Genomic DNA, 25,153 nt, shown 5'->3' on the forward strand with positions numbered 1-25,153 from the left:
GAGACATAGAAAGGTCAGAAAACCAACCTAGTGTCACTCCTCTCCCAAGGTGTTACTGCAGTTTCTCGTGATGAGTCCTTCTTCCCCGAATGCAGAGAAGCACGCTGAGGCGAGTGTAGAGTGGAAAGTGGAAGGCTTTATTAAAGGACAGCAGAAAAGACTCCCCACCCCACCCCACCCCACCCCCATCCCCAGGAAGAAGCGGTCCCATTGAAATATTTCTTGATGTGATTGTTGTCTACAGCAATTAACTGGCTTTTCACTTTTGGAAAATGATACAAATTTTAGAAACACATGTCCTTTATTCCTCTCTATCCTGCATGTGATGGGGGATGCAGGTGGGAAGGCCAAAAGGTGGGAAACAGGTGGACCCCTGGAGCAGGGAAGAGAGATCTGGGAGGGAAGGGCCTAGGGTGGTTTGATTAGCATCTCTCTGTTTTGCTGGGGGCTACTTCATTAAGGGTTCTTTAGGATGGGCTTGGGCCTTGGGGACATTAACATTTCAATTTCCCAAACTCAGATCAAACTCCATTTTCTTTGCTGACTCTGTTTTTTTGATAAGGACTCATTTTCTTTATTAGACTCCATATTAGACCCAATTTACCTAACTACACTAACTACCTACCTTTAAATCTGGCTTCAAAGGCTTGACTCAAGTCTGAGACCTTGGGCTGTCCTTAGACCCAGTTGACTCCCCGCTGCATGGGGAATAAGGAAGAGGAGTGAGAAACTGAGGTCAAGGTGAGAACGGGGACTTACTAGGGCTGGACAATCCTTGGTGCCAGCATCTTGTGCCGGTCTGTGCAATGACATGGGAGGAGGAGAGGTACAGGAAGGCAGAGTCCCTGCCTCCCAGAATTCTGTGAGGGAACTCCTCATCATTTTAATTTTCAGAGGAAGAATCCGCAGCCTAGAGAGGTGACATGCCCTGCCTGAGTCACCAAGAGTCTAAAGGGCAGTGCTGGGATTTAAACCCAGAACTGTCAGGCTCCAAAGGCCAGGTTCTTCCTAGGCCATGTATTAAGGTTTGCCTGTTAGCTAGGACTCAGCACAATGCTGGGCAGACAGGCCACCCCAACCACACAGCCCTTGTTCTGGCTCCCAGAGTATGCCTAGTAATAGTAGGAAGCAAGGCCACACTTTACTGGGCTCCATGAGACAGGAGGACTGTGTCTGTCACCCTCTTCCTATATTCCCTGGTACTCAGTAGCACTCAAACATGGATTACAGGGAGACTTGGGTATTTACTGTGTGCGTGGCACGATACCCAATCTCACAATAACCTGCAAGTAAATGTCATTGTCCCTCTTTTGTAGGCAGTGCATTGAGGGTGGGAGAAAGGGTCCACTGGCTCACCACCTAAAAAACGCAAACTTCCCAGTTCCAAAGCCAGGGCATTATCTCCTGGGCCTCCCCTGAAGGTGCAGTGCTGACCCAGCACCCTGCCTTCGAGGGGCATAGGTTGCAGCTCAAACCCCAAGGACTCCGGGCCTTAAGGGCAGGGCGCTCAGGGGGCTGAACCCCTCCAGGTAACAGAGGCACTTAAAGACAATGGATTAGCCAAGGTAGGGGGACAGACCCCGGGAAGCCTCACTCTGCAGGGCTGAGAATCAAGATGGTTAATGTCTGTTCTCCAAAGTGCAGATTGTTTATCTCTGGGGCTCGGGAAATTTCCCACCCTCTCCCCGGAAGCCCAAGCTCCTCAGCCCCAGCACCTGGTGCCCCAGATGGGAATAAAGAAGCAGCAGGGTCAGGGAGCCACAGGGTTTGCAGAAAGGCTACCCACGTGCCCTCCAGCCAGCCACAAAATCACAGCATGGGCTGGGGTGGGTAACCAGCAGCCACAGGCCACACCGCTATGGCTGGTGGCCGAGGGATGCCATTTCTGTAAGGTCTGCTACAGTTGGGCTTATGGTCATTACCCTGTGCAGGTGGGCTGAGAAGTCAAACAAGACGGCTCCAGTCCCAGACCAGCCAGGGGAAGTCGGCCAGATCTCTTAATCCCACCTCAGTTTCTTTAACTGAAAATGGAGACTGTAAGAGCCTTTGCAGGGTCTTCCTGAGAGCGCAACAAGTTCTTGCCTGCAAAGTACCCAACCTACGATGACCCACAAGGTTATAGCAATAGATATGAGCTTCCTGCCCAGTGATGGGGAAATGGAGGCCTAAGAATAACTCATTCTCAAATTCCCACAGCGACTCAAGCAGGAGCACGGACCCCTGTCTTGGATTATTCTTTCTTCCAGTCCCGTGGCCCCAGCTCCCTGGCATTCATCCAAGTCCTTTCCCTCCTCCTCCTCCTGGATGCCTTCTTTGGCTCCCATGTCAGTTCTCTGGCACCTTCCTTACCCGGCATGGTGATGATGGTAGTGACTCCTGGTACCACCATCTTTTAGATGGTGAAGTGGCCACCATATGTCCTCCTTGAATATCTCATAACCTCAGCATTTGCATACAGTAGGTGCTCAGTAGATGTCCTTATTGATGATGTTAAATGGGAGGTCCGTATTTGGATGAACCTGAGCTTCTTTTCTGTCACATGATGGGTTTCTCAAAGTGTGGTCAATCCAGTGGGGATTTTGAATAACATTTTTAGTTTAATCATTGAAATATTTCTTGATGTGATTGTTGTCTGTAGCAACTAACTGGCTTTTCACTTTTGGAAAATGATACAAATTTTAGAAACACATTTATTTAAGTTAAAAAAAAAAGTCAATTTAAGCAAAGAAAAGCACAGGTATACATGCATGGGTGACAAAAATCACGAAGATGGGACACAAAGAGCAAGTTTCATCATTGAGCCTGTGACCCATGGCAGGTCATGTGCCCTACCTCCGATTCACTCCACTCATCTGTCCAAGAGAGACATTGGAAGGAAGTTTTCTAAGAGTCCCTCAGTTCTGGTCCCCTAATTCCTTTAAGTCTCCAGAGGGTCCCCAGCTCCCACCCCAGCCCCAAGTTATTTGTCATTTGATATCTGAAGAACATGAATCACAAGAAATTCTGGGAGCCAGAAGCAAAGGTCTCCAACGCTCAGGACTACCTTGAATGACTTGGAGATGACAGGAGCCAAGTGATTTTTGCTAGAAATACCCAGGTGGTCACTACAAGTGGAAAGGCCGAAGAGATCAGGAGATGGCCAGCCTTGCTTGCTGAGTCCCTAGAATGTGACTCATGCTAGCTGGTGTAGGCTGGCACAGTGGGGAAGAACCTGGCCTGGCTGGCAGCCTGCCAGCTAGGGGTGGGATCCCAGCCAGGAATTTTCTTTAAGGGGCTGGTTTTGTTTGGATGTTCCCCATTCCCACCCTCCATGTTACGTCCTGGGTTCTGGCCCTTCAGGGTTGAGGAAAAATAACTACAATAGCACCTGGGCTAGTCCTGGGATGATTGGGTGAGGATCCAGGATTCAGGTGCAAGTAGCATGTCTAGGAGATGTGGGGGCCATGAGCAAGGTATGGGGAAGTGAGTGAGGGAAGGGCAGGCAGCCATCAAGGGTACTCTCTAAATCAGCCGCCACGATGGACAATTGGAGTTCAACTTACTGGGCACAGGGAACCTTGATGTTCAACTCTTTTATTTTATTTAATTAAAGTATTAAATTATTTATTTATTTTTGAGACAGGGGTTGCTAAGTTGCCCAGGCTGACCTCAAACTTCTGATCCTCCTGCCTCAGCCTCCCAAGCCATTAAGATTCCAGATGCGCACCACTGCATCCATCGATGTTCAACTTTCCCAAAATGGTCACACCATTTTACATCCCCACCAGCAGGGCATGAGGGTTTCAATTGCCCTGTATCCTTGCCAAAACTTGTTATTGGCCATTTTTTAAAATTATTTCTTCCCAGTTGGTGTGAGTGGGGTGATAAACTTTTTTTTTTTTTTTTTTTTTGTGTGTGTGTGTGTGTGTGGTGCTGGAGATTGAACCCAGGGTCTTGTACATGCGAGGAAAGCACTGTACCAACTGAGCTATATCCCCAGTGTGAGTGATAGACTTTTAATGAATGTATGGATAGACACATGGAAATAGATGCCAGTCCCTGAGCCTGAGCTCTGATATCGGTGGAAGATCTGCTTCTCCCAGGAGCCTGTGCCAAGGAGAGACAGAAATCTTCAATCTGGCCCTGTCTGAGGTTCCTGACACCCAATCTACCAGTCTTGGGTGTCTCCAAAACACACTGCAGTGGCCTGGACCCCCTTATGCCCATGGAAGACTCTGGAGGGGACCCTTTTCTGGATGGAACAAGTTCTATAACCCCTCTGAGCCTCAGTTTCCTCATCTCTGAAATGCAAGTAATTAACTTCAGTTTGTGGCATGGCTGTGCGGCTGAGAGAATGCACACAAGCTGTCTGCATGGGATGTGTCACACAGTAGGTGCTTCATGGGTGGGAGCTTTCTCTTGTAGTCTGGTTTTTCAGGTTGACCTACCAAGTACGTGTGAGGATGAGTGGGAGACCTGAGCCTCCTATTTCAGCCCTTGGATAACAGTGGGGATGTGGGGGCACAGCATCTGTGTAGTACTAGATCCAGCTCAAGGGCAGGTCCCAGCCAAACCTCACAGAAGGACCACCCAGATTCCAAGACGGGATTGTCAATGGATTCTATCTGTCGTACCAACGCTCATAGACAAGTAATGGCTACTCAGGGTCATGCAGCGAAAAAGGATTTTAAGGGTCTGTGTTTGAAAGCACAGAATGAAAAAGCAGCCACATCTGCCCAGGGCAGATGACAAATGACCTTGATTTGCAGGCCTTGGTCTAGGATGGAATAAGGCTAGCTTACCTAGATAATTTGTTACTCGGAGCAACTTGTAGGTCAGGAGGGAATAATAATTTGCTAAAAATCTGAGTGGGGAGGATAGCAGTGGTTTCTCACCAGCTCTACCTATCCTCCGGGTGGCACTGAGAAATAAGCACTTGGTTTATGCAGAATCTGAGCGAAGATTGTCACTAATCACTTTGAGAGGCCAGGGGGTGCCCATAGAGCCAGAGAAGATTCTGGGTTTCTCTATGTAACTCCATTTCCTCATATGTAATGTGGGGTCAGTGGTGACATGCCTCACAGGGACACTGTATATGTTGCCAGATAATCTCATGAGCCCAGATAAAGAAGGATATGGTGGGAGCAGAGGGGACATATACTCTCATTTTTATTAGAAAACTGTAGGGGGCTGGGGAATGTGGCTCAAGCGGTAGCACGCTCGCCTGGCATGCGTGCGGCCTGGGTACGATCCTCAGCACCACATACAAAGATGTTGTGTCCGCCGAAAAACTAAAGAATAAATATTAAAAAAAAAGAAAAGAAAAGAAAAGAAAACTGTAGGGGCTGGGGATATATAGTTCAGTTGGTAGAGCGCTTCCCTAGCATGCACAAGGCCCTGGGTTCAATCCCCTGCACCACCAAAACAATAAAGAAATTAAAAAACTGAAGCATGCGATGGGCTAGGAGAGGTGAAGAAAATGTGGAGAAACCCAGGAAGCTTCATGATCTCAACTTTATCCCAGGTTCTCGTTCTCCCTTTAATTCCAAGTTCAGTGTTCCGTATTAACACTTAACTCCCATCTGGAGTGACTCCTTTTAGAAGTGTCAGTACATACACCCTGGCCCCCTCTCACATCTGAGGCCATAGTCTTCGGGTTGCCCATCACCTGAGCCCTCCCATTGATTCAAGGGCATGTCACCCTGGGGCAGCCAGAGGGACAGGTGGACCCTGTGCCTGCAGGGGTTCTAAGTGGAGACAGAAAAAGGGCAGTGGCTAATAGCGGGATGGGCATTCAAGAGGCATCCCCTCAAGAGAAACAGAGGATAGGAACCACAGGACAGAAGTGGCCATGAGTGAGCAGATGCCACTTGGGTGGTGGGGAGTGGTGGGCAGATTGTGGTAGGATAAGCAGGGGCAGAGGAGGTTTGCCCAGCCCAGGATGCTCCAGCGGGGCAGGGTGGAAAAAATCCAGGTCCTGGCAGAACAGTCTTTACGTGGCCCAATTTCAGGCCCAGTAACTCCTGGCCACAGGTCCAGCTTCCTCATTGCCTGGAATATTCTACAGTCCAGTCCCTGGTGTGAGGGGGCTTAACATTTTGGCAGCTTCCCCAGCCAGAGCCAAATCCAGGTGCTATTACTTTATTGAGGAAGTCTCCAATTTCATGATAAAAATGAAAGCAAATGTTTATTGGGATTAAGGAAGGGGAGAAGATTAGACTGATAAGGTGCCACATTGGAAAGTACCCAGGAGCAAATTTGCGGGGCTTCTGAGAAAGCAGAGAACTTTGCTGAAATTCCTGTTGGAAAAATAAATCAACCATGCATAGCCTCCTAACGCCTTTAGCAAACAGCCAGTTTTGTGGGTTCCTCTGTCCCATGTGGAAAGTTGGGACTCGGGGGTTTCTCACCAGCAGGGGAGAGGGGTCAACTCACTCACATGAAGTCGCGTGCATTCGCGGCCTAACGTGTGCCTGGTCTCATGGCCCACTCCGTTTCCCACGCACCAGATCTGCTCACTATCTGGATGGCCTTCCCTGTTGTCACTCAGAGCCAAGAGTCTGAGTGTTGAGGGAGGGCTCCTAGTGGACCTTAATTCCTGAACAGGTTTATTTATTTATTTATTTATTAGCATTGATTCTTTCTTTTCCTTTGGTGTAATAAATTTTATCGTTGGTGTAGATTCAAGCAGCCACCACCATACTCAGGTTACAGAATAGTTACAACACTCTTCACCCCAAATTATCTCATGCCCCTTTGTAGTCACCCCCTGCCACCAACCCTAAGCCCTGGTAACCACCTATATACTCTCCATCCTTACAGCTTTGTTTTTACTAGATTGTCATATAAATGGAATTGTACACTGTTTAATATTTGAGACTGACTTTTTTTTACCCAGCATAATGCCTTTGAGAGTCATCCCTGAGGTTGTATCTTGATAATGCATTTCGTTTTATTGTAAAAGGTTATAATTCACCCACTGATGGACATTTGAGTGAGTCCAGTCTTCGGCAATTTTGAGGAGGGTTGCTATAAACATTCATACATTGGATTGGGGTTGTGGCTCAGTGGTAGAGCGGTTGCCTAGCATGTGCAAGGCCCTGGGTTTGATCCTCAGCACCCACATAAACAAAAATAAATAAAATCAAGGTATTGTGTCCAACTACAACTAAAAAATAGAATAAGTTTTTAAAAAAATTCATATATAGGTTTTTACCTGGACCTAAGTCTCTTTTCTCTTGGTTAGTACCTAGGATTGGGGTTGTTGGCTGTTGAGGTAAGTAGGTAAGAAAATGGCCAAACTGTTTTTCAGAATGGCTACAGTATATCACATTTCTGCCAGGAATCTGAGAGTTCCAGTTGCTCTACCTACTGGCCAGCACTAGATGCGCTCAGGTTTTGTTGGTTGATTTAGCTCTCTAGTAGGTGTGTGGTGGTAGCTCATTATGGTTTTATATTTCTCTAATAGCTAATGATGTTCAGCATTTCCTCATGGGTTAATTGGTCATCTGTAGATCTTCTTTGGAGAAGCATAGATTCAAGTCTCTTGGTCAATATTTAGAAGTTCGTTTGTTTTCTGTGATGGTTTAGACATGAGATAACCCCCAAAGCTCATGTATGAGACAATGCAAGAAAGTTCAGACATGAAATGATTGGCTTATAAAATCAGCGCATTAATCCACCAATAGGGATTAACTTGGTGGTAACTGTAGGGAGGTAGGTTGTAGCTGGAGGAGTGGGTCTGTGGGGCGTGCCTTTGGGGTATATATTTTGTCCCCGTTGAGCAGAGCTCTCTCTCCCTCCCCCTCTTTCCTGGTAATGTGCTGAGCTACTTTCCTCCAACACACCCTTCCTCCTCCTTCATGTTCTGCCATATCTCAGGCCTTGAGGAACTTAGACGGCCATCTATGGACTGAGACCTCTGAAACCATGAGACCCCAGATAAACTTTTCCTCCTCTAATTGTTCTTGTCAGGTCTTTTGGTCATAGCAGCAAAAAAGCTGACTAAAACACTTTCTTACTGTTAAGTTGTGGGGTTTTTTATTTGTTTTGTTTTGGTACAGGGGATTGAACCCAGCAGCACTTAACCACTGAGGCACATCCCCAGCCTTTTTTTATGTTTTATTTGCAGACAAGATTTTGCTGAGTTCTTAGGGCCTTGCCAAATTGCTGAGGCTGGCTTTGAACTCAAGATCCTCCTACCTAGCCTCCCAAGCTGGGGGGATTAATGGCATGCGCCACAGTGCCTGGCTACTGTTGAGCTTTATGTGTTCTTCATATAGTCTGCGTGTGAATCCTTTGTCAGATACATCTTTTGCAGACATCATCTCCTGGTCTTTTCAATTGGTTAGAAAGTATCTCTTGCAAGCAAAATGTTAAATTTTTAGGAAGTATGACTTGTCAATTTTGTAAAGTATAGCTCTGTCAATTGAGATGGTTTCAGAGAACATATTTGCTGGGCTGACAAGGAAAAGAAGGGATTGTAGATAAAGGCAATAGTGCATGCCAAGGTCTGGAGATCAGAGAAGCAGGTGGTCCTCTTCAATATTGCTGAAGAGGACCATGACGTGTATGGGGGCAGGGCAGGGGAGGAAAAGGGGAAACATTTGGACCATAGAAGGAGCCAGATAACAAGGCTATTAGAGGTTCTTTCAACAAGTGAGGATCCATCACCTATAAGATGCTAAAGATCATGGCAACAGCATGCTTTTATTTTGGTTAACTTTAATTGTTAGAGTTAGACATAATTTATTATACAAATTTAGATCAACAAAGAGAGGAGTAAAATCCTTTGGAGGGTAGTTACATTTTAACATTTTTATGGTTCTTCTGTTCAAACACACACACATAATTTGTTTTACAACAATGAGATCTCTCCATGTACACTATTTTATAACACGGTTTTTGTTAATAGTTCGTGAATAATACATGTGACACATTTCCAAATCATTATTTTTTTCCCTATATCATTTCTTGTTAAGATTACTATGTTAGTCAGCTTTATGTCACTGTAACCAAAATATCTATAAGGAAAAACTTTTAAGAGGATAAAAAGTTTATTTTGATTACAGTTTCAGAGGTTAAGTCTGTGGCCAGCTGACTCCATTGCTCTGTGCCCAAGTCATGGTGGAAGGGCGTAGTGAAGGAGCGCTGCTCTATTTATGGCAACCAGGAAATGGGGAGAAGGGTACAGGGAAGACGAAATTTTCCAGGGCATTCCCCTAGTGACCCGCCTCCTCTAGCCACACTACACCTGCCTATGTTTACCACCCAGTTAGTCCATTTAACTAGAATGGAACTATCATGTTACAGTTCTCATAATCCAGTCATTTTATCTCTGAATATTCCTGCGTTCATCTCTAACTATTCCTACATTAACACAGGAGCTTTCAGCTTTTAGGGAGCACCTCATAGGCAAACAATAACATTCTGACCCTGGGCTCCCAAAGCTCATGTTTATCTCACAAGGTAAAATACATGTAGTCCATCTTTAAGAGTCCAGTTTCAGCACTGCCTCAAAGTCAAAGCCCTATGTCTCATCTGAGATTTAAGGCAAACTCTTAGTTGTAAACTCCTATAAATATCAAAAGCAATTTACAATGCACAAAGGCATGGAGTAAACATTCTCATTTCAAAAGGGAAGATTAGAAGCATAGAAAGAAGAGATGGGACCAAAACCAAAACTGAAGCCCGGCTGTGCAAACATTAGGTTTGGTAACTCTAAGTATGGCGCCTGGAGCACACATTGAGGAGATGTGAGCACCAAAGGGCTTGGATAGCCAAGTCCTTGTGACCTTGCTGGTTGTAATCCACATGGCCTCTCTCTTGGCCTGGCCTTTTTTTTTTTTTTTTTTTTTTTTTTTTTTTTGCATAGCCAGCAACTTTCCTTGGCAGATGTTCCACATTACTGGTATCTCTTAATCTCAGGGGCATTTCCATTGCAGCTTCAGCTTTCTCCTCACAGCTTCATGCATTGCCCTCCCAGGGGCTTCCCACAGGGACTCAGACCCTGACATGCTTTGCCTGGCTTCCTAGGCCTTCCTTTGAAATCTCCCGAGAAACCTCCATGACCTCCTAACTCCAGCATCCTGCATTCCTGCAGAACAAACACCATGTGGATCACACTAAGGTCTGCTTCCAGCTTCAGAAGTAGCAGAGCCCTCTTGGATCAAGATTGTAGCAGCCTCTGTGTGCCTGGGTTTCTGAGCATGATGAAATGTTTTTGAGCATGGTGAAATCCTGGGAAAACAACTTCCTAGGCACCCATGTGTGTTGCCCCCCCCCCAAACCTCTTAAATTGAGTTTTGCTTCTATATTTTTAAACCTATAATCAGTGTGGTGCCAATTCCTGAGAGGCCTTTCTTTCCTGTTGTCTCTGTGCAAAGTACTTAACTTCTACTTAGTGGTGGTAATCTCTTCAGCAGCCACACCTTCCTTGGCCCCAATTTTACATTCATTTTTTTCTGGCCACATTGCAAGTCTTTAAAATCCTTCAGCTCTGCTTTCTTCTTCCAATTCTCACAGTAAGCCTATCTAAAAGCCAACAACATCCATGCCACTGCCTGAATGTTGTGTTGCCTTAAAGTTTCCTTCACCCAATTAATTAGTCCATCACCTTTAAATTCAGACTCACTAAAGTCTCAGAACATAGGCAAATGACAGACAAGTTTTTCTTGCCGGAATACAACACAAATGGCCTCTAGTCCAATTCCAAATAGAATGTTTGTTCCCCTCTGAAACCTCATGATCACAGTCTTTACTGTCTGCATTCCCATTGGCATTCTGGTCTTCTGAGTTCCCACCAGAATTGTCCATTAAACTCTACTTCCAGGGGCTGGGGATGTGGCTCAAGCGGTAGTGTGCTTGCCTGGCATGCGTGCGGCCCGGGTTCGATCCTCAGCACCACATATAAACAAAGATGTTGTGTCTGCTGAGAACTAAAAAATAAATATTAAAAAATTCTCTCTCTCTCTCTCTCTCTCTGTCTCTCTAAAAAAATTTTTTAAAAAATAATCTTTACTTACAACTTCTAAAGCTTCTCAATCCTGTATCTCCAAACTTTTCCAAATTCCTCTTACAAATCAGTTCCAATATTTTCTGACCCACGGAGATCTTACTCACAAAAATGACCCTACTTCTCAGTGCCAATTTCTGTGTTAGTCAGCTTTTTATCGTTGCAACCAAAATAATTAACCCCCACCCCCACCCCCACCCCACCAAAAGAAAAGCAAACTTAGAGGAGGAAAAGTTTATTGTGGCTCATGGTCTTGAAAGTTCTGTCCATGGTCAGCTAATTCTAGGGCTCCGGGCCCAAAGGGAAGCAGAAGATCATGGTAGAAGAACATGGTAGAGGAGTGCTGCTCTGTTCATGGCTAGCCAGGAAGCAGAGAGAGAATGAAAGGGGAAGGGGCTACAGGGAAGATGGGCCCTTCTAGTGCATGCCCCCGGTGACCCACCTCCTCCAGACATGTTCCACCTGCCTAGAGTTACCACCCAGTTAATCCAATCAAACTAGGAAGAACCAATGAGGTCACATGCCGGGTTTCAATTCTCCAGACTAAAAGACTCAGGGGTCACTCCAGTTGAACTGGGCTAACTGGGCTGCGCAAAATAACCACACAAGAGACACAAACACCTTTTTGTTTGGGGTCACTGTGACGGCTCCTCTGACCTTAAGGGTCCCCAGGAAGAGAGAGGGCGAGAGCACACGCTGACCCCTTTTATTGAGGAGAAATTATTCAAATGAGGCAAGGGGTCAGGTTTCAGGGGGCTGAGTCTATCTTTATGATGTCCACTGTCAGCAGGTTGACTGACACCTGGGTAGGACACACCCAAGGGCACAGTAAGAGAAGGGAACACACACAAAACACTTCCATGGAAGATTCTATCCTAAACAGGGCAAAGAGTTATACTACAAAGGAACAGGTGAGCATAGCTTCGCCCAAGGGGCTGTAGCAAGACACACCCAGGCACGAGACAGGGACCCTCAAACCCAAGAAGGGTGGGGAAAGCTCTGTCACATTTCTGCGACTGAGTGCCTCAGCACCCAGCCGGGGAGTGTGACTTAGTCACGTGTAAGGTTGGTTTCCAACAGACACAGCTCTCATAATCCAATCATCTCACTTCTGAAGATTTCCTTCGTTAACACAGGAGCTTTGTGGGGAGGGGCACTGCATGTCCAAATCCTAACAATTACATTTTTGCTTTATTATATCTTTACCTTAATAGTTCATGCACCCAGACTATAGTGTGTAGCATTAAAAGTGTAATAATATTATGCATCACCACAGATTTTCATCTAGCTAAAGGATAAGAACACAACCAAGACCATCATCTCCCCTGGCTAACATACATGTCATCCTTACTGTGTACTGGACACTATTCTCTACATGTATTAACTCCTGTGCCTTCAAGACAAGCCTCCAAAGTATTGATATTACTTTCTCTATATCACTATATAGAGGAGAGGAGAGGAGGAGAGGCACAGAGAGGTTAACCAGATTGCCCAAGGTCACACCAATATTGAAAGACAGAGGTAAGACTAAAACTTTTGGAGATGGACCCAACTGGGACATGGAACAGAGGTGTCAGAGGTGACTCCCAGATTTCTGCCTGCAGCAATGGAAGGGCAAAGTCATCCCCTTACTGAGATGGCAAAAAACAGTTGGAGAAGCTGACATCGGGGTAGAATAAGATAAGAAATTCAATATTGGATGCATTGAGATTGAGAGGCCTATGGGACTTGAAAATGGAAATGGGTGAGTGAATGTAGAATAAATAAATGCATAGGTGCATGGATGAGTGATGGAGCCTCAGGCAAGGACACTCATAGTATAGCAAGGACAGCACTGGTCGGTAATGTCAGGGAAGCCATAAAACTGAAGTATAACTTGGGAAAAGTTCACAGCTGCTTACAACAGGCCAGAGAAAAGAGGACTCAGATACTCAGGATCTGGGGAAGCTCATTTTCAACAATGTTTATCAAATATCCAGGATCCAATAAGGACTCCATATCTATAGGGAAGATTCCCTTTAACCCATAGTGGAGTTTGGAGTAGAGGCCACATTCAGAATTGGGTCCTGACCCCCCCACACCCCCAACAGTCTGCTGAGGACAAGGCACATTCCTCAGCTATCAGGACAGGAGGGAGGTGGAGGGATGGGGGAGGTTTCAATCCCCCTTCTCAGGAGACAAAGGACTCTTCATGATTTAATTAAAATGCCCATCAAAGACTTAGAAGATAGGGGTTAGGATGAAATAAAAAATAGTTGGAGTGAACATATTACAATTTAATTTCACTCCAGGGGCATCTCTGAGGTTCTAATATTAGAGAGATTTAATTCATCACTAAATTCCCGTCTGTCCGGCCATATCAGGGGCATTTCTTAAGATGTCCAAGTCCTGTTTGAGAGGTCTGGAGAGCTCTGTCCTTTGTTTCTTAATGAGAGAACGATGCGGGGCAAAAGTGGTTTGTCTATGGCAGGCAACAGTTAATGGGTGCAGAAGGAGAAAGAGAAAACAGCTGGATGCGGTGTGCACAGCTGTAATCAAGAGATATAGGAGGCTGAGGCAGGAGGATCACAGGTTCCAGGCCAGCGTGGGCAACGTATTGAGACGCTGTCTCAAAATAAAAATATCTGGGGGTGCAGCTCCGTGGTAGAGCATCCCTGGGGTTCAAAATCCCTAGTGGCACCAAAAATAAAGAAGCAAGGAAGAAAAGAAGACGGACACTCCTTTACCACTGGTCAACACTTTGGATTTTAGAATTTGCCTAATATTGGGGTGAGCCAGAGCCTTAAGGCCCCTAGAGAATATTCCCTTTGCATGAACAATTTTTCCTCCAGATAACTTATGACTCACTTCCCCCACCCTTCAAGTCTTTGATCACATGTCACCTCTTCATTGACGCCAGCCCTGCCACTTCTATTTAAAATAGCAGCCTCACCCATCCCTGACTTTCCTTATCCTACTTACCATCTTCTGTTTCTCCCCCAGAGCTTGACTTCACATCCTTTGTAATTTGCTTATTTATTTGTTCAGCGTCTATTTCTCCCCCACTAGAACATGGGCCTTGCAAGAGCAGGAATTTTTGTCTGTTTGCTCACCGCTGTATAACCAGGACCCAGCAGAGTGACTGTCTTGATAAATAGTTTGGGACAGTGCATGGATTATTACAGCAGAGAAGTTATCTGTTACCTGCAATTGCTATTGCTTTCCAAGGAGAGTGGACCCTGGGGATACTCCTGGGTTGGTGGGGCCCAGAGATCCAAAAGTGCTTCATCCCCAGGCTGAGCTGCCCTGTCGACTCCAGGTGCTCAGGAATGAGCCATGACTCAGGAAAGGAAATGCTCTTGCAGCATCAATTGTACACCCCCTCTCTGGCTCAGTACCCACCAGCCAAGTCCAAGACCTACTCATGGTGCTTCTCTTCTGGAAATGGTGAGGAATCACTAACACTCTGCCCCATCCTCAGAGTTATCAGTGTGAAATAGCAGTGGCTTTCTTGTCTGTTGCAGATGGCAGAGTGGTTCCTGGGGCTCACATAGCCAGAGAAAAGGCCCTGGGAAGTGGTCCAGGAAAGCACTGCACAGAAGACATCTGTCTGGAAAATATTAGTCCACAGTCTGATGTCTGCAGAACCTGAGCTTGGGCACTTTCTCTTTTACTGACAAAAATAAGCAGTTTTGTGTCTCAAAACACACAGAGGACTTTCCCCAGTTACTGTTGCTAGCAGCATTGCTTGCTGAAGTTTTTCATGGTTGAGAGCTTGCTTTCTTCCAGGAGAATAAATTTGGCCTGGGTAATGTTAAGAGTAATGAAAACATTTTAAAATGCAAAATTGGACTCATTCCTCCCCCATGGGTAGTTTCTTGGAAATCTCCAGTTTTACCAGCAATAGCTGAAAAGTGTGGGGTCACATCCTTTGAAGTGACACCAGAAGGAGGAGTCAGAGAATTTCACAGGTGGAAAGAGCCAATCTCCCTTCTCTCGGTGTTCCTCCACCTCGGAGTTGATAAGTCCATACTGTTTCAGCCCAAGGGATCTGGACCCCTCCCCTTCATCTCTTGCTCCCAGACTTCACAGTCTAGAGACACTTCCAGTTTTGAACACATGTCTGCTGTTCAGATTCCTTCTAAAGAATAGCGCTCCAGAGCTGGGGTGTCACCAGACACCAATAAAGCACATGCTTAGCACCAATAAAGCCTTGGGTTCAATGCCTAGCAACAAAACAAAACAAACAAACAAAATGACTAGGGGTGAGGATAATCTTCATTCAATGGTACTGTGTAACAATTGGATTTCTACTTGAAATATAATGAACTCTGATCCCTACCTATTTTGTGTGATCAAACATAAAAAATTCATTCAAGATGGATCATAGACCTAAATGTAAAAGGTGAAACAAGAAAGCTTCTAGAAGACACCAGTGAAATTCCACATCATACAACCACAATAATGGGATCTTAATTAGAATAAGTTATACTCCATGTATGTATAATATGTCAAAATACACTCTATTGTCATGTATATTTAAAAAGAGCAAAAACAAAAAAGCTATTAGAAAAAAAAGAGGGGGAATATCTTCATGAACTTGAGGAAGCTCAAGATTTCATAGAGTGTAATAAACACTAAACATTGGGGCTGGGGATGTGGCTCAAGCGGTAGCGTGCTCACCTGCCATGCATGCGGCCCGGGTTCGATCCTCAGCACCACATACAAACAAAGATGTTGTGTCCGCCGAAAACTAAAAAATAAATATTAAAAAATTCTCTCTCTCTCTCTCTCTCTGTCTGTCTTTTAAAAAAAACAAAAACAGTAAACATAAAGAAAAGATTGAGAAGTTGAACTTCATTAAAATTAAAAACTTTGTCAAAAGACATTATTAAGAAGGTGAAAAGACCAAAAGAGGATATTTGCATGCTTACCTTTAACAAAGGATTTGCTTATATATAGAAGTATCAAACTTCTATAAATCAATAAGAAAAAAAATACAAATTTTAAAATAGTGAAAATTATTGTTTCATAAAATGGAATATCCAAGTGGTCAACATACATTTAGGAAGGTGCTTAAAGTCATTAGTTATCAGGAAAATGCAAATTAAGATCCATAATGATATACCACTTACACACCCACCCAATTGGCTATAACTGATGATACCTAGTGTTATTAAGGATGTGTGAAGCAACTTCACTGTTGGAGTGTGAATTGGCATGACCACTTTGGAACACTATCTGACAGTGCCAACTAAAGCTACCCATGCCCACCTTATGACCTAAGCTCAACACTCCTTCCAGGCCACAGAGTGAGTGCTTATAACCTATTCTTCATTTGTATGATGTTTACTGCTGTAGTAAAAAGAAGCAAAAACATTTACTCCTGGCCCTTTATAGAAATGGTCTTTAGCAATTAAAAGATGAATTCTTCATGCAAAAACGTGGATGAATCTCACAGACATCATGTGGGCCCAAAGAGGCTAAACACCAACAAGTACACCCTCATGAGATTCCTTTTTCATCAAGTTCAAAAGCAGACAAAAGTAACCAATAGTGGTCAAGAGAGTGGCTACCTCTGGGTAGCGAGATCTGAGAAGCAGGACATTAGGGGGGTACACTCTATACCTGGATGGACATGGGGCTTCTATAGGTATATATAATTATGTAAAATTCTATCAAGCTGCACAGTTGAATTTGTGCATTTCACTGCCTGTAACTTCAACCTCCATTTTTTTTAATATTTAATTTTTTAGGTGTAGAAGGACACAACACAATGCCTTTATTTTTATGTGGTGCTGAGGATCGAACCCAGGTCCCGCCCGTGCTAGGCAAGCGCTCTACCGCTGAACCACAATCCCAGCCCCTCTACCTCCATTTTTTTTTTAAATTTTTATTTATTTATTTTTTAGTCACACATGACAGTAGAATGCATTTTGACATATAATACATACATGGAATGTACATACATCAATCATATTATCCATTTTTAAAAGGCAAACAAATGCAGGCCTCCAAGCATGGTCTGCCATGGGCAAAGCAGAGGGAAGCAATGTTCTCCTTTACCCCAGAGATTACCCTGGGTATTAGTGCAGCTGTGCCATGGTCTCGTTCTGAAGAGAGCATATCACAATGGCACATTTCTTACCCACAACCCACCTTGCTTAGTATGACTTGACCACCCACTGACCTGGCTCCAAACACATGTCTCCAATTAATGGTGCCAAAGGCAAACTTCCATATCTGGTCCTTCAACTTTAGTGCAATTATTAATCTCCTGAAAGCTTGCTAGCAACACTGGCTCCTGTTCCCTCCTCCCCCATTTTCTAGTTCTTTCAAGTCCTGGATGGGATTCAGGAAACTGCATTGCCAACAGGTGCAATGGTGTTTCTGATGGATGATCCAGAGACACAGATACCCAGAAACACTGCTGGGTGGGCTGAGGCAGGGTCTCTGAGGACGTAAAGGCAAGAAGCAAGAGAGCTGGATTGATCTAGATAAAGGGGAAGAAGGAGAGAGCCAGAGGAAGATGCAGGGGAAGGGAGAAAGCAGGGAAATAAAGCAGACTTTCTAAAGTCTGGCCATGTGAAATGTATGGAAAACCTCTTCCCATCTCCCCACCAAAGGGCTGGTGGCCTAGCCCTGTCTGATGTACAGGCTGTGAGGCTGGCCACTTCCAGGAGGTGTTGAAGTATGGGCCCGGTTTTCAGGGTGAGAAAAGAGGCTGTCCATGGAGGTGCCCTCATGTCCAGATTTGATTACCAGGCAGGAATATGAATATCATCCTTCCTCCCAGTATTTGGATTCCATCATTCCCATCAAACCTTCTGGTTTTCTTCATGGAGTCCAGGTTCAAAGCCATCCGGCACACCTTTGGGTAAATATATGTGTAGGTGTGTACATAGATACCTGTGCAAGGCCAACTAAGCCAGGTGATAGATATGGCCAGGAAAAAAACACACAATTACATTAGATTACATTAAATGGATAATGGAGTCCCTACAGCTGCTGTAAAGAACAAAGAGGTCTTTATGCACTGAGATGTATTGACCTCCAAGGAAGATTTTTAAGTCTTAAAAGTAAGACAGCAACACATCAATATGCTCTATGTTTTTTTTTTTTTTTTTCCTTTTAGATATGGAATCGCACTATGTTGCCCAGGTGGGCCTTGGACACTTGGGCCCAATGATTCTCCTGCCTCAGCCTCCTGAATAGTACCATATACGCTTTTATGTATTGAAAATCTCAGGAAGAATTACAGAACACTAGAATAGGGGTCACCAGGAAGAGAAACTGGGCCTGGGAGAGAATTGAGCTTGGGAGTGAGGCTTAATTTTTATTCTATACTCTTTGATACTGTTTGATTTTTTTTGTTACCATATATAAAATTTATCTATTAAAAAGTGAAAGATTGAGAGAAGCAAGGATGAGAGGAGGGAAGAAAGGAAACCACAGAGGATTCTTAGATGGTTGGGAGCTACGCAGAGCAAGAAGTCAGCTCAGGCCCTGTAGGATTCTCTGCTGGTCCCAGCAAATGTCCTGGGCAAAACAGGCTGCGTCTGTTCACTGCATCTGGGCTCCTCTTCCATCCCTTCATCCACAGCCTGTGGTAAGAACATGTTGTCTTAAGTCGCGCCCACACCCGGGGTGGAAACGCCGTGGTGTGCCAATGTGAAATTTCCAGCCACTTCTCCAGTGTCATGTAGGAGTTCAGAGATTGTTCATCATCGGGACAAATTAGCCAAAGTTGCAGCAAGAGGGATAAAATGCAGAAGGGCCAGAAGCTTGGGAAAAAGACTAAGGGCCTCCTGGTCACTGTCAGAACATAGAGATCTGAGAGGCAGGATGGAGCAGTGGGTAAGGCTCTAGGCCCAGGCTCTCTGGGATTCCATCCTGGCATTCCAACTTAGTATGGGACTCTCAGGAGAATCATTTTTATGGTTTAAATACAAGACCTCCCCCAAAACCTCATGTGTGAGACAATGCAAGTAAATTTAGAAGTAAAATGATTGGGTAAGGAGAGTTTTAACCTAATCAGCACCTTAATCCCCTGATAGGGATTAACTTGGTAGTAACCAGGCAGGTAGGGTGTGGCTGGAGGAACTGGGTCCTTGGGGACATGCTCTTGGGGTTTATATTTTGTCCAGGGTGAGGGGAGCACACTCTCTCTCTCTCTCTCTCTCTCTCTCTCTTTCTCTCTCCCTCTCCTTCTAGCTCCTGTCCTCTGCTACACACCTCTGCCATAATGTCCTGCCTTACCCCGGGGCCCTGAGGAATAGCTCCAGCTGTCTATGGACTGAGACCTCTGAAACCATGAGCCCCCAAATAAATTTTTCCTCCTTAAAATTGCTCATGTCAAATCTCTTGGTCACAGCAGCAAAAGAGTAGTGGGTCAACAGTGTCTATCACAGAAGGACCACCAACAGCTGGGAGCGATTAAGGCTCTTGCATCTTATTTGAATTCTAATAGTATCCTGTGAGGAGGCTCCTTTGATACACCAAAGCTTAGATAAATAGACTCTAAGGGCTAGACAGTGGAGTTTCTGATACAGGCCTACAAAGTTGATCTGCCTCATCATTTCCCAAACTGTCCCAATGGGCATTTAGTATCTCACCAAAATTTTAATAATTCTTTCCCAAAACAGGGTTTTGTGGCTAACGGGTTTGGAAAACACTCAGTTAAGTGAAATTAAACAGGGTATTTACTGCAAACTGCATCAGAACCTTTGAAGTGCAAAGTACCTCTGACTCTAAGGAGAGAAGTATTTCCCAAACCATTTGATGATTAAATAATTTCATGGCATCCTGTGGACACCTAGGGGAACATGAGGGCTGCTGGACAACAACTCTGGAGATGCTAGGTGGCATTAGATCAGGCACAATGAAAAGGATGCAGAACTATTCAACATCTGTTTTCATGCCGGTCTCCATAAAAGAGAAGGTCTCAAAACAGAAAGCACAGAACGCTCAAGGGCATGGTGGTTAAGAGGACGACAGTGAGCTGTGGAAGAAAAAGCAGCATTGAGGGAAAATGAGGATCTGAACTCAAATCACTGCTCCCCAAGGTGGGGCAGGGCATTTGCTCTCTCAGGACCTCAAGTTTCCTCACATTAGGTTGATTTAAGATCCACATGTCAGTGACTAAAGTGCTTTCCATATGGTAATTTCTCAGGGTTAGTTTCTTTTCTGTAACAGTTCAGATGTTTTCAGTTGCAAATAGCAGGTGGCCATACTTGAATTGGCTCATGGGAAAAAAAGGGTGGAGGGCGGGAATTTACCAGTCTGCAAAAGTCTGGGTGGGGCTTTTACTTCTTGTGTGTGTGTAATATCATTAAAGTAGATGGGAATTTTGAGCTCCAGAGAGCTTAACACCCAACCCTGGAAAGTTTCTAGACTGATCATTGAATAGATGATCTATGAGTGCCTGAAGTCCTAGGGACCAATGCAAAGGCACCAAGACATTTGCAGATCAGCTTTTCCCTTTTTCTAAAAGGGGATCAGCAGGGAGAAATGACACTCAGGCTGTGTAGGAAGGTGGCCCCAGCAGCTGTCAGCAGTTCCAGGAGTTTACAAAAGTATAGTCCAAAAGCCTGCAATTTTGCTAATAGAACCTAGTAAAAATAAAGCACAACAGGTCTCCTTGGCTGTAGAGATATTTTAAAACACTGGACTACATAATCATTGTACAAGATCTGGGCAGAAAGAAAGAAAGAAAAAATCTGAGAAGCACTCCATGGATGTAGTGTGACTGAATCTCAGAAAAGACATTTGACAAAACCTTTCATGAGAATGCCAAAGGTAAACAGGAGGAAGGTGGACCAGCTGTGTTGACAGCTGCCATTGAGGAAACACTGTAGTTCCATATAAAGCACACAGAACTTGGAATTTTCTGCTAAAGCACAACTTAACATTGTTTTATTAAAGTGTATTAGTCATATATACACTTCTCAGTACATTGTGTGTGTGTGTGTGCGCGTTAGGGTATGCTTGTACCCTAACTCCTGGTGACTGCGCAGGGTCTCAAGCATGCTAAGCAATAACTCTACCACATCTACTACATTCCCAGCCCTGCTCAGCGAATTTTATACTTATATACTTTTGTGCTCACCATTCAGATCAAGATATGACATGTTTCCAGTTCCCCAGAAGGCTCCTTCATGCCCTTTCTTGTCAATCTTCTGCTTCAGAAGCCACCATTCTGATTAGTTTTGCCTGTCCTTGTCCATCATGCAAAATATACTTTTTGTTTGTTTGTTTCTGGCTTTCTGAGGTCATTGTTATAACACAAGATGCATCATATTGCTAAACAGAGAAGTCATACATTCTTTCTCATTGCCATGTAAATTTATTTGATGGGTATTTGATTTGGGAGGTATTTTGTTAATATCTTTTATAATATCAATGAAATACTTATTGCTAACGTTAAATTTAGTGGTTAAATATTAGATACTTTCTTCGAAGTTTGAGCACAAAACAAAAATAACTTCTATGGCTACATTTTTCTAATATTTTACTTGAGCTCCTTGTCAATGCAATAAGTCAAGAAAAAGAAATTTAAAAAAATCAGAAAGGATACCATAAAGCCTTTTTTTTTTTCCTGATGGCATAAATACATATGTAAAAAAGCTAAAGAATCTATTATCGGAATTAACAAGGAAATTTAGCAAAGTTACTAGCTAAAGTCAGTATAAAATATCGATTTAATTACCATATAACTAGCAATATTTGACAAATAAGATTCTTAAAATATCATTTACTAATGGTGTGTGTTTATGTATGTGTGTGTGTGTGTGTGTATGTGTGTGAGTATGTGTGTAAGGGGGAGGAGAGAATATGAAAAAAACTAATGTAGGGGGCTGGGGATGTGGCTCAAGCGGTAGCGCGCTCGCCTGGCATGCGTGCGGCCCGGGTTCGATCCTCAGCACCACGTACAAACAAGGATGTTGTGTCCACCGAGAACTAAAAAATAAACATTAAAAAAAAATTCTCTCTCTCTCTCTCTTTCTCCCTCCCCCACTCTCTCTCTCTCCCACTCTTTCTTTAAAAAAAAAAAAAAAAGAAAAAAACTAATGTAATCAAGTGTTAATATTCAGGGAATCTGAGTGGTTTACAGAATTATTTTACTACTCATTTTGCAATATTTCTTTGAAATTATTTCAAAATAAAAAGTTTAAAAAACCATTCACAATAGTACACAAAAATCAGGTATATAAAAATAAATCTATTAAAAAGATGAACAAATCCTACATTAAAATCATAAAATGAAACTGACACAAGCTAAAAAATTAGGAAAACATAATATTGCAATCTGATATTGTTCTAAAAATTCAGTGCGATCTCAATTAAAATCTCAGCAGAAATTATAAATATCAACAAAGAATATAAAAGAGCCAAGATTAAAGCTTGGGAAGTTTTTTCTGCAAATGGCTAGACAGTAAATGTCTTATCATGCAGTCTTTATCACAACTACTCATTTTTTGCCCTTGTGACACAACAGCAGCCAGGCACAATATGGGGAAAAATGGACATGGCTGAGCTCCTATAAAACTTTATTTACAGGAACAGGTAGTGGGCCAAACTTGCCTTGCAGACCACAGTTTGCCAAACTTTAGCCAAGACCATAATGAAGAAGAAAGGAAGTGAGTAGTCTTCCCAGATACTAATACTTTCTAAGACCATGGAGCTAGGGAGAATAGTAGCAAGGTTGCTGGTAGAGAAACGCACCGGTCCGAGAGGGTCCACAGTCCAGCCCCTGGCAATCCAAGTCTGCATTCTGCTTGCTCTGGACTGAGGTGCCTATGATGGAGGTGTTCAAGGAGGAGAAAGTCGGTTCTGGGCCACCCCAAAAATGCGATGGCCAAGGTACAGGAACCAGGGAGCAGACTGAGGTTGGGTTTCAAACCAAGATACTGGTTTGGAACCAGTATAAGGAAAAACAAAGACTTCCCAAACTTTACTCTTGGCTCTTCCATATCCTTTGTTGATATTTATAATTTCTCCTAATTAAGATTAAGAGCTCTCTGAGTGCTTAACAGTGAAAATGGCACAATCCGCATTATACCCATGACCCAAAGGAGTGGCAATTAGAAGAACACATGTGGACTCCTGCACACGGAAACATACATACAGAGAAAGAAAAGCTTATAATTTTTTAGTAATGGGAAGGCATTTTTCTTCACCAAAATGGGTACATTCTGCTTATTTATCAAGGTAAAAAAATCTCCAAGAATTAAAGAGGCTGTCGCTGGGGCCGCATCACAGTCCTGGGTGCTATAGCAGGATGTTCTGCAATGGCCACGATTGATTGTGTTGTGATCTTGACAACTGGAGGAAGTGTGAACTTCATCATGTTGATAAATTAGACTATGGAGATTCTTTATAATTACCCAGTGCTATGTTTGTTGGTCCCGGCTTTGTTCCTCTGGGGTGGATACTAGAAAATTCTCAGGACACCATGTGTCTCCAGTATGTCAGAGTCTGCCAAACACACAAGGCGCCAGCTCACATCCCTGCAGAAAGTGTAGCAGATGAAGAGGGACCATAACTGTCCTCAGATCAACAACAGTCCTGGTTCCCAAGGTCGTGCTTGGTTCACACTGTTTCTCCTTTGGGCACTGCTGGGTTGTACCCACACACACCACTTTGTTTTTGTTTTAACTTTTTTTTTTTTTTTTTATTAGCTACACATGACATTACAATGATCTTGGCAATTTATACATTTGAACCATTGGGGTATAATTTCTCATTTTTCTAGTTGTACAGATTGCAGAATCACACTGGTCATAGAGTCACCTATATACGTACAGCAATCGTAACCACTTTGGGTTTTGTTATGACTATGTACACACAGCTTTATAATCGGCTCTCCCTCAGGTGGAACATAGTAAGGACTGATAGGAGCAAAGTCCAGAGAGATCCTCTGCCAATTGTTTTCCTTTGGATTAGCTGAATTTGCTGCCATCTTGTTTGCCTTGGGATTAACTCTCGAATTTGTTTGTTTGTTTTTAAGGAAAATAATTCTCAAAAACAAAACTTCTACTGAATCATGGATTGAAGAGAAGGCTAAAGATCAAATTCAATATGGCCAACTTGATGAAGACTTTGTTTTTCCTTATGATATGAGAAGTCAACGAAGAACTGTAGATGGGTATTTACACAATCATCTCCTGAAGGAGATGGATTGGAGCAGCCAATAAGAGAAGGTTGTCATTGGTTTAGCTTAACAATAGACAGTTGAAACAAAAAGCAGACAAGAGTTGAAGTGCTCACTATAAATTCATAGATTATATATACTGGCGCCTGCTATCCTTTGAATAAGGGAATCAAAACCTTCTTCATAAGCCCTTGCACTAAAGAACCTGAAATATAGAGATACCAGTTGTATAGTTGTATGGAGAGAAAAAAAAAATTTTTTTTTTGGTACCAGGGATTGAACCAGAAACACTTAACCACCAAGTCGCATCACCAGCCATTTTAATTTTGTATTTTGAGAAAGGGTCTCACTAAGTTGCTGAATCTGTCTTTAAACTTGAGATCCTCCTACCTCAGCCTCCTAAGCTGATGAGATTACAGGCGTGCCCAGCTGGAGAAAAAATTCTTGATGATTACTTTGTATAAGGTATTCAAGAATAAGAGGATGTTTCCTTAGAAATTGTGGGAAAATGTTCTTGTGATGCTAAAACATATCTAGCCCTAGAAGAAAATCAGAGCCACCGTTAAAATGAACTTATTCTTTACATCTGCTTCATTACTTCAAAATTGTATATATCGCCAAAAAATTATGCAACAAGCCCACTCTGGTTAAGGTGTCCTTTTCCTCAAAGGTGCCCTAGTGCCATGAATTAAATATCTTTATTACCATCTTGAAATGGAGAAGCTATTCTGCCTTTGAATTCCTGCCTTTTGACTACCTCTTCTTCCCCCTAAAAGGAAGAACATTTCACACAATTAAGGTAAATACATTTTCTCTGGATTTTGTTTTGTTTTGTTTTCATGTGCTGCACCTCTAGACCTCACCTGCACAATTGAGATATGGTTCCCACTTTGCCAGGAGAATCTGCATGTGATGATTTCTTTCCCCTTTATTTGCTATTTCTTATATGATATCCTAGATACTCTAGAACTTAATTTGTCAAATTCAATAAAAGCTCAAATTGTGTTACCTTTTAGTAATGTAGATTT

At 43.5% G+C, this 25,153-nt stretch overlaps 1 pseudogene; it reads left to right on the forward strand.

Annotated features, from left to right (window-relative positions):
• Nucleotides 1-23,155: 23,155 nt before the first annotated feature.
• LOC143410501 (palmitoyltransferase ZDHHC6-like) lies at nucleotides 23,156-24,341 on the forward strand (annotated as a pseudogene).
• The last annotated feature ends 812 nt before the right edge of the window (nucleotides 24,342-25,153 follow it).

The sequence above is a fragment of the Callospermophilus lateralis genome, chromosome 11 (genome assembly GCF_048772815.1).
Source record: "Callospermophilus lateralis isolate mCalLat2 chromosome 11, mCalLat2.hap1, whole genome shotgun sequence".
Classification (NCBI taxonomy): Eukaryota; Metazoa; Chordata; class Mammalia; order Rodentia; family Sciuridae; genus Callospermophilus; species Callospermophilus lateralis.